At 39.4% G+C, this 16,984-nt stretch overlaps 1 protein-coding gene across 2 annotated transcripts in view; it reads right to left on the bottom strand.

Annotated features, from left to right (window-relative positions):
- Window positions 1-16,984, bottom strand: part of EPHA4 (EPH receptor A4) — a 140,097-nt gene that overhangs the window by 75,998 nt on the left and 47,115 nt on the right. The gene's annotated exons all lie outside the window — the stretch shown is intronic.

A 16,984-nucleotide genomic window follows, 5' to 3' on the forward strand; every position in this document is an offset into this window, starting at 1 on the left:
TGCCAGATACCCTGCTTAGGTTCACGATGTTGTTTAATCCTTAGGCAACCTTTTCCTCCTTTTCCATAGGCACCCTTATTAGCCTTACCTTGGAAATGAGGAATACCAGCTTTGAGCAGTAAACTGTTGGTACCAGACCACGCATCTGGTAAATGTCAGGGACCAGCTTTGACCTCAAGTGTTGGGCCCCCAAAGCCTGGACTCTTGGCCACATGCTTGGAATCTGAGAGCGTGGTCTTGAACCAAGCAATTGGAAGTCTATCCAAGTGCTAACCAAAACTTGGTTGGTGATTATTTCCTAATTACAGCTACAGAGACAACCAGGAGAAGACCAACAAAAGCGACCATAACATAAAAGAAAAGAATTGGTAAGATGTAGTCACAATTTCAGGGGAAAGTACTATAAACTACCAACTGTAGATTCTGGAACATATTACGCTAAGATTTTTTTTTTAGATTAACTGATACTTGGTGTTTATTTTCAAATTAATAAAACCTTCCTGATTTTTGCTCTCTCCATTTTTTCAACACCTCCCTCCCTCCCTTTGCATACGTCCCCCCCACCAAGTGGCTGGTACAGAGAACATGGGCCATATAGTTCTTTATACACCTGACCTGCTTTCCATGACTTCATCTTTACAAACACCACGCTGACACTGAGGACTGCTTGTACTAATGTGGAAAAACTCCATAATTCTTTGAAACCTCATAATAAAAAATAATTAATAGGGCCTTGCTCCGCCTTTTTTCTCCCCTACGCCCTTCACGATCACCTCCCAAATCTGTCTCAACCTGAAATAAAAATTGACCAACACCATCAGTATTAAACCCACAGTGACAAGGTCATTAAAAATAAAGTTAGTTCATAAGACCAGAGGTATAAAAAATAAGTGACGGTTATCCACAATCTTTCCAGTATGATTCATTCTTAATTCTCTCCATTTATCACATCCTTGAGATGTTTCCGTAGTACCAAAAATATCAGCTGAGACAAAGACCCATCAGCCTGACCACCAAGAGACCAACCATGCCGGCAACCCAGCAGGTCTTACTCAACTGAGTAACTTAAAAAATACCCACAAAACTGCTTGATTCTCTAAAAAGATATGGCCACAATCCCTCTGCTGTTACTCATCCATTAAGCATCCGTATGGCTTCCAGTGAAAGTCTGTTCCTCCCTCTTGCACATCCTGTTGGCATTTTCTTAATCATGCTCTTGTAATAGCAAGCGGAAAGGGAGTTTAGCAGAAGCTCCAGAAAGGCACACAGTAACTTCACTATTCTTAACTAAAGTTGTTTATGGAATTTCCTTTAACGAGCCAAAACTTTATGATGTGTGGAACACCGACAATAAAAGCGCTCGGAGATCAATCTCTCCCTTATTTGCTTTCGTCTTTCACTGGACCGGAGCATCTTAGAAAAACAAGTTGCTCCAATGACTGAGATTTATGTGTCTCAAGTTTACACACATCACATAATTAGATAAGGTTCAACATGCAGGGTGCTTTTTGGTCATGCTTAAAATGGCCCAAGGGTTTCCATTAAAATCAGAAACCCTGGCTTTGGCAGGAAGAAGCACTGGGGCTCCAGCTTGTCCTTCCCACATCAAACACAATGAGGGCCAAACGGGGACAAAAACCCACTGGGTCCCACCTGTCACTCAGTCAGTCACAGTCAACAAAGGCAACTTGTGTTAACCTGGTCACTCGGAGCTAGTACTGCCAGGAAGGCACGAACTGGTTTTATTTTTTCCCATCCAAATGTTGGAGGAAAACAGTCCATGGTCCTGATGGATCCTTGTGCACCTCCATTTAATCAGCCATCAAAATCTAAAATCTCACAGCGCAAGTAGAAGATGGACAACAAAAACTGGCCTATAACCGGTTCATTGCAATATGAAAACGGTGTGCATTCAAAAGCTTGTAAGAAAAAAAGGGCATTGCTCTCTCCTCAACTTCTACTCTAACGAGACTACTTCTAGTTAAAAAATTAAATTCATAGTTCACAAAAATCAAATTGGAAGGTGTCTTGAATTCCTTAAAGTTCAAAATTTATTTGTATATGATAATTTAAGGCAACGTCTATGACATGATACATGTATATGATATGATAAATGTGATGATATGATACAATATGATATGATATACATGATATCATACCATGTGTATATGATAATTTAAGGGGAAAAATGAATTTGCCACTTGATATTTTTTCTACTTTTCCTTGAAGCTAGTTTTAATATGTTACCAAGAATAAGTACATATGAAGTCGTTTGGAGAATACAGACTTTTATACCTATTTGGAAAATAAAGGCTGTTGTTCTTAAACACACTGACTATTTTTACTCTCTTTTCCTCTTGCTTTTATGAGCACAAGCAGAAAATACAAAATTATCATTGTGTTATTCTCGGCAACCCTTGCTACCCTTAACACATTCTTTTGTCTTCAACTACATTAAGACCATGTTATTAATATTTCAGGATTCTTAGAAAGGATCTCTCAAAATATAGTAGTAATTTTTCATGCACACAGCCATTTTGCTGGCTACATTCAGAATGACCTACTAAATGGATGGTTCAGTATATTTCTTCACTCTGCGTGGCTCACAGCCTTCCAGCATTTGGTGCATGAATGTGTAAGTACATCCCACATTTATTCACCACTTATTTGCATCTTAAAATTTTCACCACATCTTTCATTCTGAACAAAATCCCCATGCAAGGTGTATTTGGTAAAGCAAGCCTTGACGCGTGTCGTGATTTTCCATCGTTCCCTTTCAAAGAACTGTTACACTGTATTTTTGCGTGGTAATGACTTGGTGAGTCAGTTTGCAGAGAACCAAAGTGCACACTCAAGAGATATCTTCCCCCTGTCCCCCTTCTGGTGAAGGTTCATTAGATGGGGTACAGTATCAAGGAGCTCCTTATGTGGCCTTTCAAATATGCCACTGTGGGAAGATTAGTTCATGTGTGCAATGCAAACTCTGAATTCATTTCTTTTAGCTTTGCCTTAATTAGTTCTTTCTGCTGACTTTAAATAAAAGAAGAAGATAAATGAGCACAAGGAGTGAAAAGAAAAACCTCTTTTCTTTCATTGGCTTACCCACTATCATAATGAAGTTACATTTCAGGAGAGAGTTTTCTGTAAAGTTTCTTTGTAGAATGCTTGCATAATCACTTTTGGTTAAAAACAGAAACAAAAAAAATTTTAGGTAATGTGCTATCTTCAGGATTTCTTGGTGTAATGCCCAATTTAAGGAGCTGGTTAAACCTCCTCTTTAAAAATATCCTGTATAGATTGTCAACGTCATTTTTCTCCTTTTTGGAGAAATATACAAAGATCGATAGTACCTGATTGTCTTTATAGTTCATTTGAAAGTAATTCAGTTTGTAAAAATATTTAATAATAATAGCAATTGTGATGACATGTCAAGCATTCATTGAGCATTTATGGTGTTGACTCGCATTATTTCATTTAATCTTCACCATCCTGTGAGCTTGAGGCATTATTATTCTTGTTTTGCAAATGAAGAAACTGAGGGTTTTAAGTAACTTGCCCAAGGTCACATAGTTAAGTGGGAGTCAGCATCGAACTCCAGCTCACGTTCTCCTAAAAGTTTTTATGTAGTTATAAAAGGTTAAGATTGACCTTCAGCAAAAATGTGACGTTGATATAATCCAGCAGTGGGGAGAGAGGGCGGTCCCAACTTCCATTTATCCTCCCAGCCCATCCCACTGCTGGCGCACTTTGCATCAGCCCCACTTCACTATCTGCAACTCACTTTCCAGCTTGAGGCCCTTCAAAGCCGCACTGATTAATAAGGTAACCACTCGCCATCTGCGGCTTCTGAGCACTTGAGATGCGACTGGTCCAAATTGAGACAGATTGTCTAAGAGTAAAATTCACACTCGATTTCAAAGATTAGGTACCCCCAAAAAGGGAAAATTGTGTTGTTAATAATCTTTATATCGATTATATATTGAAGCAATAATATTTTGGATATGTGAGTTAAATAAAATATATCATTTAATTTCACTCTTTTCATTTTACCTTTTTTAACGTGGCTACTAAAAAACTTAAAATTATCTATGTGGCTTGCACTATATTTCTATTGGACAATGCTACTCTTGAGTCTGGAGTATTAAGCCTCTGTGTGTGTGTGTGCTCATGTGTGTGCGCACACGCGGGTGCACAGGCACTCTTGCAAATGTTGGGTGCTGACAGTGGTGGGAGATGTACCATAATGACCCAAGGACCTTTTATCAAAACTCACCCTGAGCCCAGCTCAGGGAATCTGATTCACTTCTATTAAATGCCACTTTCAGCCAGCTAGTTAATTTGAAAAACCTAATTTGAGCTAAAGTACTAACAAATAGACATTAATGAGTTAAAAATTACCTTTCTAGGTACCAAATTTGCATTTTAATATGGAGTCTTCTGAGGGTCAAAGCTCTCTTGGGGGAATTTGAACACTTTTAACAAACTGGTCCCCAGGGAACATTTGGCTCTGAGAAGCCTACAGGTCTCTCCAACCTCATCACGTGGGCATGATATTAGGGACTCACATCCAAACGGGTTCTATGGGGCATTCTGATTTCTGTGTACTGCCTACATAGTATATTCAGTATGCTTAGGAATCTTTTTTAGAAATATCAACGTCATGGAAAGGCCGTTATCAAACTAACTCTCTGTTTACTTGCTAAACTAGTCATTATATAAATAATTTAAGAAAAGTGGATGGGAAAGGAAGACAATCCGTCAAAGAAGGTTTCTGCTTTGAGGTTTTTATAAAAACATGCAAGCCCCAGCCATATTTGGGGAAGCTGTGAACATAATCAAATAGATTCCCCATAGTACAGATGGGAAAACTGAGGCAGAGAGGTTAAACATTTGCCCAAGGCAGGGGTGGTTTTCTAACCCAGGTAGTGTGGCTTGAACGCCTATGCTTATGAACCTCTTCTCTTGCTTTTGAAATCTACAGGGTGAATTGAAGATGGACAGTTGTTACAGGGAAATGGGGCTCTGCTTTTGGGCCCATCTGACTCTATTCCACTCCCAAATAGCAAAACGTGGGCAAACACCGGCAAATCCACACTGTCCAACTCATCTGCATTCTACAACTGGTTTTACTGATATGTGTCAATAATAATTGAAAATTGGGCTTTTGAAGGGACCTTAAAAATCATCTAGTCCAGGAGTTGACAAACACTTCTATAAAGAGCCAGATAGTAAATAATACAGGCGTTGCAGGCCAAGAGGAAGACCAAAGATATTCAGAAGGTACTTACATAACAGGATAGAATTGACAAATTTCTACAAATTTTTTTATTGATGGAATTTAAACTATAATACTAATAATTAAGTATGTTTTTTGTAATGCAGATTTACCAATGAGAAGAATAAAATTCTTATCTGGAGAGATAACTTTTCACTTAGGTCAGGTTCAAAGAAGTGTTCCCTCTTATTAAATCGATTGCAAATGTTGTCTATAACAAACATTCTTAGGTCTCAAATCATACGAAAGCAGGTGGCAGGCCTGGTTCAGAGGATACTGTGGGGACACTTGATCTAGTCCAACGTATTCATTTTCGAGATGAATGACTTGCCCATAGTTGCTTCTGGAGCATTCCAGGGTCAAGTCTGGAATTCAAGGTTCAGTGCTTGATCACTGTTACTCTGCAACGTCTCTCAGAGCTTTGAATGACAAAGTTTAATAAAGAGTACCTTCTTACCATTCTGCAAAAGAATAAACTTTCCATCAACCATCTTACTGGAAAACCGATTTGACTCAGTACTACTCCAAGTAAATCCACATTTAAGTTAATTTCCCTGATTAAAGGATGTGTCCTGATTTGGGGGATATTCCTCCTCCATTTTGGGGGCAATTTCTCTTAGGCACTTCAATTTCCGCAATTATACATTATGGTTAATTTTAACTTTACATTGTTGTAGGGGTTTTCCTTCCTGCGATTTCTGAGACGGAATTGTTTTCACCCATAACATAAATAAAAGATCGACACTGATTTTTGGTTTCTGAGCTACTAAGATCTTGAAACAAGTAAAACAGCATTCAAAATGCATTTGTGACTCATGTGGATGAATGTTGCCTTAACTTTCAGCCAGCGGAGATGGGTTTACTCTCAACCCCAACTCAAGAATGTGCATCGACAGAAGTATTCAACTGCTTTGAAAGATATAACTGATCTCTTTGGTCATTCTTCAGCAGCCTAAGCTCCAGCTCAGGACATTAGTTGGCTAAAGAGCCATTAGTGTGAAGATGACCTGGATCCAAATTCAGCTAGGATGCCAAGCTTCTATTCTCAGTAGCTGTCATTCTCCGGCTTTAGCATCCATCAGAATGACTTGGAGGACTTGTTGAAAGACCAGTTGCTGAGGCCGAATCCAAGTTTATGATTGTCTCATGGGGCCTGAGAATTTGCATTTCTTACAAATTTCCAAGGTTGATGACAATGCTGTTGGTCCCAGGCAGCATACTTTGAGAACCACTGCCCAAGAGCAAACAGACCCCTCTGTAAGTAAAAACATCAAACTGCAATTCATCTCAAATTAGGTGGGGCCGGCTCCGTGGTCAAGTGGTTAAGTTTGCGCGCTCCATTGCGGCGGCCCAGGGTTCGGATCCTGGGCGCAGACATGGCACTGCCCGTCAGGCCACGTTGAGGCGGCATCCCACATCCGACAACTAGAAGGACCTGCAACTAAGATATACAACTGGGGTTGGGGAGATAAAGCAGGAAAAAAAAAAAAAAAAAAAGATTGGCAACAGTTGTTAGCCCAGGTGCCAATCTTAAAAAAAAAAAAAAAAAAAAAAATTAGGTAAAACCATCTCATCCTTTTTCTGATACCCAAATCCCAGAGGAAATTAAAGCTAGGCCTAATTATTATCAGGGGAAGAGTAATTAGTTTCAGAGTTGGTAGGGAGTATGCTGGAAATTTGGAATTTTTGAAATATAAAGAATGAATGACTTCCTCATAAAATCTGTTATTCTTCAAACCAATATCATTACACTGCGTAATAACCCCTAACACCATAGAACAGATCCTGTCGTAGAACGTGCTTATAAACACGGATTAATCCAAAAGAAAAAGGGCAGAGACAAAGCACACAAAACTCTGTCAAGGTGAAGTTTAATTACTAAGCTTAAAGGAAACTTGCTAAACGGGCACTGTCTCAAATAAGTAGATGTCTTCTGATAGCAATACTATGCATGACCACTGCTGTCTTTTGCTACTATGATTCACAACTATTATACGACACAAATAATTCTTATTTATTTGATTTGAAAACACTTTTTCTGTCATCTACATGGTAGTAAGTTCATGATGGTAAAACCAGGTTTTCAAAAATTATCAAATAATAAAACAATTATCTGGGGACCTTTGATGCACTCTGGAGAAAATATTTTCCAAAAGACAACTGTAAAACTAGAAAATCAAGTTTATTCCATTCTTGCCAAGATATGCTTCCTCTAATAAACAGCTGACTAATGCATAAAAGATGTCCGGAGCTGTTTTATATGCTCTGACCTGGGGCCAGTCACTTTCAGGCTTCAGTATCCTCAGGATATTGTTTTGAAATGGCTTTAGGGGAGATGGTGGGGACAAAAGATTCAGATAAAACTGAAATATTTCATTTCGGCTACCTTAATCAAGTTTATAAAGAAATCTCCTGGACATCCATTTAGAAAAGTTAAGATATTTAGGACAGAGATATTTCATAATCAACAACTGCAAGAATGTAAGGAAAAGCAAAGAATGACAAAAGTAAAAAAAAAAGCCTAGAAACAAATCTCTGTTTATTTTTTTATCTAACATTTATTACACTCACTGTCGGATTTCTTTTTACACTGCGTAATAATTTATAGCAGGGGTAGCAGAGGAGCATAAAGAAAAAGGTCCAGCGTCAGACAGACCTGAATTTGGTTCCTAGCCCTGACATTTATTAGACGTGTGAAATAGCACAAACTGTTTACTCTAACAATCTTCTGTTCTGCAGGGCTGATGTGATGATTAAATAAGATAACACACGTGAGGATGAAGCGCAGCACTTGGCCTGTATTAACTACTTACGAAAAGGATAACTTGTTATTACTACGCTGTGATGCAGCTGGCCGCAAGAGATGAGGGTGTGGATAATCCACACATTAAAAAAAAAACTCAAGTTTTTGTTTTGTTTTTGAATAGAACTGGATATAATTTATAAAACACCATGAGCTAACTTAACTATTATTATTTTATTTCCTCTGTTACCATGATAGAGAAAATCTTGGGTTGAATGCTGGCTCATAGCATCTGCAGCTTATTTAGTTGACCTTAGGGAAGATAGGTATCAGGTAACACATTTATTTTTATTAAAAAATATATGCCAACCCATTTTTTAAGTTAAATAAATTATGGGGTTGAGTTTTTGAGGTTTTCTTCTTTCCACCAATAGTTTATGATCCAGACAATCTCCTTCAGCAAGCCCCAATTCTATCCTCTTCTCTACACTCTATCTCCTCTCATTGTTCCCACTCTTGCTTTGGAGCTAGCTTTCACAAAAACAGACAAAGAAAAAAATGACAGAAAAGTCTATGCCAAAAATTGACTTGCTCTTTCAAGAAGAGAATGTAGTTTAATCCCATAAATAGGTGGGTAATTCTAAAATGTCAGATGTAGACGGTTTTCACATAATATGCAGTAAATCCTCTAGAAGCAAGTTCACATAAAACCTGCTAAATTTAAATTAACTCCATAAAAATCATTGAACACAAATAAAACGAATGCAATGGAGAAAGAACTTATTCTTTTCCCTGCTGCCTTGAAAACAGACAATCTAATTATTTGAGGAGCTATTTCTCTTGGGTGAGTTTGGAGGGAGTCAACTTGAACAGCAGAAGTTCCAAAGTAGACAAAGTTCAACTAAACAGGGAAGAGAAGCAAATTAATTAGTGGACTCAGCATATTGACAAGTCCTAATTCCACTGTCAGAAACTCTGTTTGAAAGCGGCCCTCCTCGTACACGCGTAAAAGTACTGATGGTAATGAAGGTTGTTAGCTCCAATCTCTGTGCCTCCCATCTTTGGCCGGTAGGCCTGGGGTTCTCTCTCATGGGAGAATTTTTAAGAGCTCAACAAAGGCAATTAGGCTTCCAAATTTAGATGTAAGTGACTTGCCTGATAGGACAAGGGAACAGCTTCAGCATTTCTGAAAAAGACATAATCCTTTCTGACCTAAAGCCCAGACGTTGTTACCAGATTTGACCGCAGTGTAGCTGGAAACTTGAACTTAGTTCGTTCATCACAATTTTCTCTAAGATGGGAGTGAATACGGACTTGTAATGAACCACAAGCAGAACACTGTTAGAAGCAAATAAGTTATTTTAAAACAGTAAGGGGTGACAACTTTAAAAGAGTAGGCAGCACACCAAACTGTAATCACAATAATTTTTTAAAAATCTGTAGTTTGTTAAATAAAGATTCCTTAGTCCTGTTCTATTGGTCTTATTCTCCCACTTAGGACGTTAAAAATTTGCTATATAAAACAACAAATCATGGACGTCAATATTGCCTTGAAAAACACTTAATTCAAGGAAACAATCTAATCCCCACAGTTCTACAAATTTTGTGGGTATTTTTTCCCTTTATCTTATGCCTGAATTTCACATATCAAGAACCATGACTTTCGTTGGTAAACTTTGAAATTAAAAAATGTTAGTTTGATTTTTTTTCAGCTTATTGATCCTATTGAAGATATAAATTCGAGTAGATTGAGCAGAACTTAATTGAATGACTTATAATAATGTTTTTAAGGTGGTCACACAATTTAACCTTATCTGCTTTCCTAATATGTTAAAGTTTATATTAGGAAAGAAAACAAATAGAAGCTAAAAAAATCATAAATGACCACAATACAGAGAAAAAACAATAAAAACAAATACTTTAATATGAGCTAAATGCCAAAAGTGTTTAATCATGTTTTTAAAAACCCCTACTCCCTGACTTGAATTTGAATATAAAATTACTGAAAATACACATAAATACTTTTCAAAGATTTCAGTAAATGCTGCCTTATCAACTATCAATCCTCACAGTGGATGGTCCATCCATCACAGCCTGGCAGGCGAATCTGCAACCATTAGCATTGAACTTGATTACCCCTGACATTTCAGAGAGAGGCAGGGTTTTTGATGAGTTTCTATTGTCTTCTTCACCCTTTGATATTTGGGGTACATCAAGACTGGTGGTTCATGACACAACCACTGATGACAAATAAGAGGTTGGAGCACTAAATAAAGGAAGCAGCTAGCTGTTCTTTTCTTCCTCCATGCCTCACAGCACCGCATCTGAATTTAATACTTGAGTTTCTGCGCTCAGCATCATTATGTAAAGGGTTCATCCATTAGGAGGTATGTGCATTCATTCATTCATTCATTCAGCCATTCACATTTTAGCAAATATTCATGAAGGCTTTACATAATAATAGTAGTAATAATAATGATCGCAAGGGTTTATTGAGCACATACTAAGTACTACGAGGCTGAGAAATGTGAAGCTGTTGCCTTCAGGAAGAGAGCAGACCATTGCTCACTCTCCCATCTTAAGGAGTGCTCTTTGGCAGAGGTGTCTGCAGCCTTTTGCGGGGACTTTCCTATGCACCTAATCCAAGACTATCTGCTTATAGAAGGAATTGAGTAGAAAAATGGTATCTGAAAGAATAGGTGACCCCTGAGTGGAACGTTCTGGAAGAAAGAGTTTGGCCAGGAAGCCAGGAAGCTGGTTCCACCCAGAAGTTAAAGTAACAGTTAGTGATTGCCAACCAGGAGCAAATCACTGTGGTGGGCACTTTGGGTGTTTACCAGGCTGATTTAGACAAAGATCCTCTTTTAGGGAGATCCACAGCCCTCTTGGAGGTTGTCTCGTTAACTCTACGTACATCCTATACTTGCTCAGTTTCTCCATTTAAAAGTAAGGATTGTAAAGAAGACTGAGGAAGAATGAAATATGTCCTGAAGTCAGGGCCAGATCAAGAGAAACACGTGTTAAATAATTATTTGATTAACTCTGGCAGCATTGCTAGTCATTGTCATCCGAACGACTTTACAGCCTGAGTTGTCACAAATCATGATTTATGTGGCTGAAATGACTGTAGTTATAACTGTTCAGTGCCCCCTCTTCCTTTTTTGTTATGTTGGTGGAGCCTGAGGATATTAAAAAAAAGAATAAGAAAAGAAAAATAAAGAACCTTTAAAAATCTGACTTCCCCAAAGTTACGATTATTAGCAATGCATTACAATTCTCTGCCGAGGTTTTTGGTCATGGGTCTCTCCACTGTGTACCTTTTGACTATTGCTGCTTTGAGAATTTTTTGAAAGAAAATTTTAACATTCTGAGTACTCATGATAAAAAAAGTGATTTATGTTTAACTGATATGATCAGGTTAAACATGTGTTTTTTCCTATTGCATGTAATGGATTAATGATTTTATGTAACTATCTGCCAGCACTTAATATTATATGTTTGACTATTCCAACACTGCCTATGTCTGAGGAGAACAAAATAAAAATTCCCGAGGAGCTCCCTGAAGAGTCCTAGTCTAGACTGAAAGAAATTTATGGGGAATTTGCCCTGTCTGTTTTTGGTGCAGTGTAGATGCAATCTGAGAGATCAGAACAAGAACTGGCAAACCAAACACTTGAGATAACATTGATGACTGTGCTATTATGCAAAATAGGGCTGGTATCAACTCACCCTCTCCCAGTGACTCAGTTAACACTTCTGCAAGCGGTGGGGGGGATTTGATCATTTATTTAATGCATTCTGAAGGCACTGGGTTGACAGATCGTTGTTCCAAGAAATCCATTCGTGTTGCTAGCAGGAATACGCAACACCTGCACCCCCCTTGCCAAGGATGACCTAGAAACTTGTTAGGGCGTACCTGTGAATATCCTACAGGACACATGGACACAAGGGAAGTGAGCGGAGATGGCCACTCACAGATCTGAACTCCACAGCACTAGGACAATTTCCTTCTTCCACTTGATCTCCTCCTGCAACACACAAAGGGCCAGTCTCTAGATTCTCCCTACAGTGTGGCGGCTGGGCTGGTCCCACCCTCAGGGGCTCTGGGAGGTTCTCCTGCGGATAGTGCTTTGGCAGCCTCAGCTTTCTCTGTCATCAGTTTGAATTCATGGGAAAGGGCAAGATGCCAAAAGCGCTTGCAGGTGAATTCTTCGTCCCTTTCAAGTGCATCTGACTTACACTGATGACTTATAAGCGTGTTTATCTTTTGTTGGGAAGGATTATCAGTTAGGTCAGTAAATCTTTTCCAGGTATAAATTATAAATGACAAACAGGGATGCCAGGGGAAATATCAAGTCACAATCTGCTCATTTTGTCTGTATCTCATTCTCAAATACCGAACGTGAGCAATCATGATGAAAATTGGTATTAATAAAAACAAAAACAAGACCGTGTTGCTGACATGTTCCCACAGTGTTGGGTCACAAAGGAAGAAAAAGTGGAAGAACTCCCTTTTGTAACGTATGGATGAGATGGAAGTGAGAGCCGATCCCTTTAGAGAAAACAGGTGAACAAATCCGGCTTATTATCACATACAAAAGATTCGCATACCACTAACATAACCTAAATTCACCTCAGATGTAAACAAATCTTTACTTATCCAAAACAAACCTCTGGACCAACCTTCAAAAATCACTATAAACCTCATAGGAAATTGCAAACTTTTTCTAGGAGTCTATTTACAAGATACAGCCTAACTGGATTTAGGAAAACGGTCTGAGCTCTTTACTAATTACTCTTCCTTTCTATATATCACAAAGCAGTTGAAAATCATTAAAAAGTCCTTCCAATCAGCCATCAAAAGTAGATCACTTTTGTGCCTTGAAAGCTGAGATCATGAGAAAACATGCGTTTTATTTATGAGAATAGGCTACTTTTTTTCCTAGCCCTGAGGCATGATCATTCTGAAAGAGGCTAGGATTTGAAGGAAAAAAAAAATGATGAAGTCGTAAATCCTCCTTCCCCCCAAAAAATGGCATTAAAAAAATTTGGCAGGTGGATGATCATCTCCAAGAGCAAAATGAAGCTTTTTTCCTCAAGGCTACGTCAAGGTTACACTTGCTATGTCAATAACACAACCAAGAGTCCATTCCACGCGTACCTCCAAGTGCAGGAAGTGAATCCAGACCAGAGGACTGTCAGGACGCCAGGCTCTATGAGGAGTGGACCTGGATTTCAGTCCCAGTATTTATCAACTTACAGTCTTGGGTCTTCAGTTTGCTCTGAGGACACCAGACTAAATAATTTATAAGATGTCTTTTTAAACTTCTAAAATTCTATGTCTAAGCTCATCCTATGATCTGATAGACTCAATGATTCTGAAATAGCCAAAGATGTTTTAATAAGTGCAAACATCATTTACTATTTGGTTCAAAGGCTCTTCAGCAGATTAATCCAGTGTGTTTATCTTCCTTTCCAGGCCTGGTGTGGGCTCATCCATGGAACTCAGGATCTAAGCTCTGCCACTTACCAGCTGTGGAGCCACGAGCAAGGGACTGAATTATGGGCTTACACAAACAGCTTTTTTTCCCCAATAAATTAGTGACTTCAAATTCTTTATCAAAATTTCTCTTACTTGTCTTAGCGGAGATTTCAGAGTGTTCCTATGCTCTTTTTGTCACTTACTAAAATCAGAAAAGAAAACGAAGGAAAGAAATGTCTTTTCTCTATGGAGTCAAGGTTCACTCATTCCAGACATGTTGTTGAGCACCTACATATGTGTGGCACAAGGAGGGGATGACTGACAACGTCTGTGCTTTCAAAGAGCACACGCTCAGTGGCGGGGATGTAATTTAACAGAACAAAACTGGTGATGGGAAAGAGATTGGCGAAGGGGCTTGGGGAAGGGACTTACAGCAGGTACTCAGGAAAAGCCTTTTATAGGTGATACATGAGTTGGGCCCTGAGCTAAGAAAGGGCCAGCAAAGGTGAAGATTTACGTGGGAAAAGCATTCCAGAGAAAAGAGAATGTTGCAAAGGCCCTGAGGTTAGCATGTCTTAGAGGACAGAAAGAATTGTGCTGTCTCTAGGGAATGCTTCAAGAGCAATGCCAAGATTGAGCTCAAAGAGGCCAGCAGGGTCCACATTATAGGACCTAAACTCAGTCAACAGTTCAGATTTTATTCTCAGTATGGCAATGTGATCGGCTAGAGATTTTTCAAACCATCTTTTTTTGGCTGCTGATGGAACACGGATGGTATAAGTACTAACAGAGAAGCAGGGCCACCAGTTAGAAGGCTGATGAGAGAGTCCAGGGAGAGATGATGGTCACCTGGACCAGGGTGGAGGCAGTGAAGCTGGGATCAGTGGTTGGGTTCCAAGTAAGTGACAGACGGGATTAACTTTGTTCTTCCCCATGGTCACAAGATGTTCCTTTAAGTGGACTTAAGATACCAAACAAGTGACATAAAGGGAAAATTTTGATTTTCCCCTTGGCTCCGTCCTTCTAAATGAGTCATGTCTAGATCTACCTGAGTAGACTGGGCCAAAACTTCCACCACTAATTACAGAGCACCTCCTGCATTTGTTATGCTTTTAAGAGGCTGGTACCCAGGCCCCAGATTCTGACCACTTACTGTGGGCCACACCTTGATAGCAGCTGCATGACAGCACCCACTGACTCCAAGGAGCCTGTGGAGGGCCAGATTCCTGAGTGTGATTCAAACCAGAACAAAGCCGACAAGAACTTGTCAACAGCAACATAAGTAAATGAAGAGTTCTTAGGTTTCCAGTTGACATTAGGTAGCTGTTGGTGTGGGCAGTGTTGTTCTTCAAGTGAGATCTTCTCTCTTTCCTCACAGAGCCAACTTTGACCTAATTGGGAAACTGCAAGTAGCTAGCTGGTTTCCAAGAAAACCGAGAAATGAAAGTAGATTTTTCAGATCTGGTCTCATTCATGCCCCTTTTTCCTGATAGCCCCTGTGGTCAGAGAGCTGAATCCTTAGCCTCCAGTGCAAAATGGTCCTCATCTCCAGCTTGTAAGAAATGAGGAAACTTCCCTGACACCTGTACCAGCTGGGAGGAAGTCTCTCTTAGACTCTCTTTACCCCCTCCTTCTGCACAACTGTAATTCAGCAACGAACTGTGTGTTTAGAGGTTTATTGTCCATCTCCCCCTGTAGAACACATTCTTAGCTCAACAGCAGCAGCAAATGTGGCTATCTTGTTTACTATGAAATCCCTAACATTGAGTGAATATATGGTGAGCTCATACAATAAAGCCTAGGAAACCAATGGATATTACAGCTCAAACTATTCATATAGTATCTTGTAACGGTAGCCACTCATGACATATTTGCAGGCTAAACAAATAGATGAATGAATGTTGACATTTACCACCTAAACCTTGATGACCATCTCTAGAACTCTGGACACAGGAGGCAACTCAGACCATCTTTGGCTGTGAACCAAGCTTTACAAAGATCATTTCCGGTTCCCTTTCCTGTTCCTAAGTTTCTTGGCTATTGGAACTTGGATTTTCCTTCAAACAGCCTCACAACATTACAGGCTCTGCTCAAAGTTGCCAAAAGGGAAATAGGACAATCCTAACACAGGCAGACAAGAAGGCCTGCTGATAATGCTTAAAGGGCGGGGAGAGTAGAGAGGCAGAATTTTAATGCTCTTGTTTGTAAGTACCTGTCAAAGGAGTAGGAAACCCATGGTTCAGATCACCCAACAGAAACTGAATCTAGAGAGCAGATTCGTTTTGAAAAGCTAAAACATTTAGACATGAATAATTTGGAGAAGAAAGAGAGCAGTAAAGGTTGGAGGGAGCGGGGCTGGTGGGAGAAAAAATAAGCCATATCAAAGGCAGCCTTGAGAGCTCAGGCAGATAGGATAAGAGATAAGTCCCTTTGCTAAATTAGTCACACCCTCCCACATACAATTCTCTTGGCAAGTGTTCCTTTACTGAGCAAGCGGGTGCAAGTTTTAAACAAAACAGTGCAATGTAATTGCTAGGGTGCCTATAAATGTGGTTTTGAATTTTTTAAAAAAGCATTAAAGACGGTGAAATATAACAAAACGATCCATGGTTTGAGAGTGCTAGAATACTGAGATGACTAGGATCAAATGGCCACAAAGGAAACCCACATTTCCTCATCGTACATTAAATGATACACAGTTTCTGAAAAGGGGTGTTTCAGACCTTGAGTCGCAGACAACAGGGCTGACATTAATCCCAATGCACTGTGAGATGGAAAGCAGATGGTGATTTAAAACAAGAATCTGAGGAAAAGAGAGAGGTGGAGAAGAAAGGACAACAGACTCAAGAAAACTCATTTCTTTTCCTTCAGATCTCCAGGCTAACCCAACAGAACTTCTTTCTTCTGCTCCACCTATGAAGACATCCTACATAGAGACTCTGGTCCCAGGTGGCATTAATGCTGCTGGCATTGCCACTGAAAGTTAATCCTGCACCTAACCATCCCCTAGTAAGGGAGCCTCTCAGGGTTTAAGAATAAAGGAACATTAAAAAACTTGTGCGTAGTGGTAGGACAACAAAACTAGGCCTTCAAATGTAAGACAAACATAACTTTCTAAACTCACAGCCCAAATAAACAAAAGTAGGTTACCTCCAACACAACCTAGAGCTCCAGCCATGCTCTTTCTATCTCTTGGACCAAGATCTTTTTTATTCCTCTGTAGTTTCTCTGTCTCTCTCCTTTCCTCTTGTTTCTGCTCCCACTACCTTTACTGGTCATGACCTTGATTTAAGGTTAATTTTTAAATGCCTATTTTGTATAATAAGGAAAACATAACGTTCATGTTGATTGTGCCACGCCTGTGCTTAACATCTTTCAAGGGTCCCCGTCGTGTATAACATAAAATTCAAACAGAGGAGTAGAGAAATTCAAGGGCCCCATATTCAGCCGCAATTTCTCCCTCAAATATCCTACACTTCGTCAA

Source organism: Equus przewalskii, chromosome 5 (genome assembly GCF_037783145.1).
Source record: "Equus przewalskii isolate Varuska chromosome 5, EquPr2, whole genome shotgun sequence".
Taxonomy (NCBI): Eukaryota; Metazoa; Chordata; class Mammalia; order Perissodactyla; family Equidae; genus Equus; species Equus przewalskii.